General features: G+C 56.4%; 1 non-coding gene across 1 annotated transcript in view; it reads right to left on the bottom strand.

Moving 5' to 3' along the window:
• LOC124732624 overlaps nucleotides 1-145 on the bottom strand; it is a 1909-nt gene extending 1764 nt beyond the window's left edge. The window contains exon 1 of the ribosomal RNA XR_007008756.1: nucleotides 1-145. This exon is cut by the window's left edge and continues 1764 nt beyond it. This is a non-coding gene — a ribosomal RNA (small subunit ribosomal RNA).
• Nucleotides 146-2500: the final 2355 nt, after the last annotated feature.

Here is a 2500-nt window from a genome sequence, read left to right as displayed (position 1 = left end):
TATCCAAGTAACGTGGGTACGATCTAAGGAACCATAACTGATTTAATGAGCCATTCGCGGTTTCACCTTAATGCGGCTTGTACTGAGACATGCATGGCTTAATCTTTGAGACAAGCATATGACTACTGGCAGGATCAACCAGGGAGCTGCGTCAACTAGAGCTGAGCAGCCGGCCGCCCGGGAGTGTGTCCCGGGGGCCCGCGCGAACACGCAAGCGTCCGCTCAATCATTCTGCAAACAGGAGGAGGCTGAGCTCCCCTGCACAATACACCTCGAAACCCTCTCAGGTCCCGGCGGCGCGCAGCGCCGTCCCAAGTACTTGGTCGGGTTCGAGAGAGGCGCAATCGCCCGGAGTTAGGCGAGTAGACGCTTTCGGTGCGACCACCCGTGCTCCCAACTGAGCTTGCCGCTGCCGACAGAGGCCCGGGAGCGTGCTGTCGTGGCATTGCCGGCGGGAGACAACACGCGCCACCTACGGTGACCGGCAGCTCCAACGCCAGCGCCACAGAAGGACAAAAGCCCCACTTGGGTGCCGAAGCGAACTCTCCCAGCACAGCGCACGCGCCAACACATCCGCACAGCTGCGATACAAACCACCAGCGAGAACCGCTGGGGCGACCGAGCAGCAGACGGCGTCGCGGCGCCGAGCGCCGGGCGGCGGCGCATCCTCAACGCACACAGTCCTCAATCGGACCAGCACACTGAAGATGTCCACCGCGCTTCGCACCGGGCCCGCGAGGACCTACTTTGGCCGCACGGCGCCGCGCGCAGGGTGCGCCGGCGCGCAGCTGCGACGCCTGCCGCGTCCGTCGGCCGGCGCGCCTGCCACTGGCCGCCCCCACCAGCCGGCTGTAGCGCGTGCGCCCACGCACCGCGCGGCCAGCACGCCGGGAGGCGCCCCCTCACCGGCCGGGGACGGTCCCACCCAGCCACCGCCGCGTATCGCTTCACACCCAGATGCCGTTCAGTTTCGTCGGCATGGTGGGTATCGCTGGAACAACCGGTTAGTACCTCAACCTATCGTCGCCATCACCGATTCACCCCTAGCGAGAACAACCGCACCACAACAGGTTACCATTTGTTCATTTGCGTAACTTCACCAGAAAACGCAGGCGTCCATCGCCATTTGCAACTTCAACGATTATTGCATGCCTGTGTCAGGTGTCACGCCACACTACGTCTGCCCACATACACGCAACAAAATGTGCACGCCTAGACAATACGTGGAAGGTGGCCCCCGTACGTATGCGATGTCCATTGCTCGAACGACTGTCAACCGGCCTCTGTAGCATGTCGCAGATATGGAACGCGGTGCACCATGCCATCACGGTGTGTGAGGAGAGACGACTAGGTCCGAATACATCAACAGACAGCTCATGCTGATCGCCATCCACGGCGTCCGTTCCTCCCACACGTCTCTATGGCGTACCACACTGCAATCCAGCTCTCATAGGGAGACGACACGTAGCTGCGTGCACAATATTTGCACTGTATGGTCCGCCGTTTTTGGGCGCAGTCGTTGTGCGGTCACACATGTGCCACGATGTATCATTCAGTACATAAGGACGAATGTGCAGTACAGATTGTGGTTCACGCGTACGACATCAGCGGACAGTTGACACAGGCCGCACCACAACGTAGCCTGAGTACGTCGCATGCGAAGGGCATTGAACATGCAAACTTCTCACCAACCAGCTTGCGAAGGCAGGGGGCAAGGTGGGGACGTGGGGAGGGGCGGCATGTACGTCCTGCTGCCATCCACATTACAGTGTACAGCAGGAGCATGTGGAAAGTGAGCAAGACTTGCAAGGTGTTTAACATGAAGCGATACACAGGGGTGCGGGCAGTGCGAGTAGCGAACTATATTGCGAGGGTTGCGGGTGGGCAACACTACAGTAATTGAACGAGTCGTATAACAATTACAGAGCAGGTTTAGGCGACAACGTGGGTTACGTTAAGGCGACAACATGGGTTAGGTTAAGGCACAACATGGGTTAGGTTAAGGCACAACATGGGTTAGGTTAAGGCACAACATGGGTTAGGTTAAGGCACAACATGGGTTAGGTTAAGGCACAACATGGGTTAGGTTAAGGCACAACATGGGTTAGGTTAAGGCACAACATGGGTTAGGTTAAGGCACAACATGGGTTAGGTTAAGGCACAACATGGGTTAGGTTGAGGCACAACATGGGTTAGGTTAAGGCACAACATGGGTTAGGTTGAGGCACAACATGGGTTAGGTTGAGGCACAACATGGGTTAGGTTGAGGCACAACATGGGTTAGGTTGAGGCACAACATGGGTTAGGTTGAGGTACAACATGGGTTAGGTTGAGGTACAACATGGGTTAGGTTAAGGTACAACATGGGTTAGGTTAAGGTACAACATGGGTTAGGTTAAGGTACAACATGGGTTAGGTTAAGGTACAACATAGGTTAGGTTAAGGTACAACATAGGTTAGGTTAAGGTACAACATAGGTTAGGTTAAGGTACAACATAGG

The sequence above is a fragment of the Schistocerca piceifrons genome, unplaced genomic scaffold, assembly GCF_021461385.2.
Source record: "Schistocerca piceifrons isolate TAMUIC-IGC-003096 unplaced genomic scaffold, iqSchPice1.1 HiC_scaffold_1355, whole genome shotgun sequence".
NCBI lineage: Eukaryota > Metazoa > Arthropoda > Insecta > Orthoptera > Acrididae > Schistocerca > Schistocerca piceifrons.
This window is presented reverse-complemented; position numbering and strand designations above follow the sequence as displayed.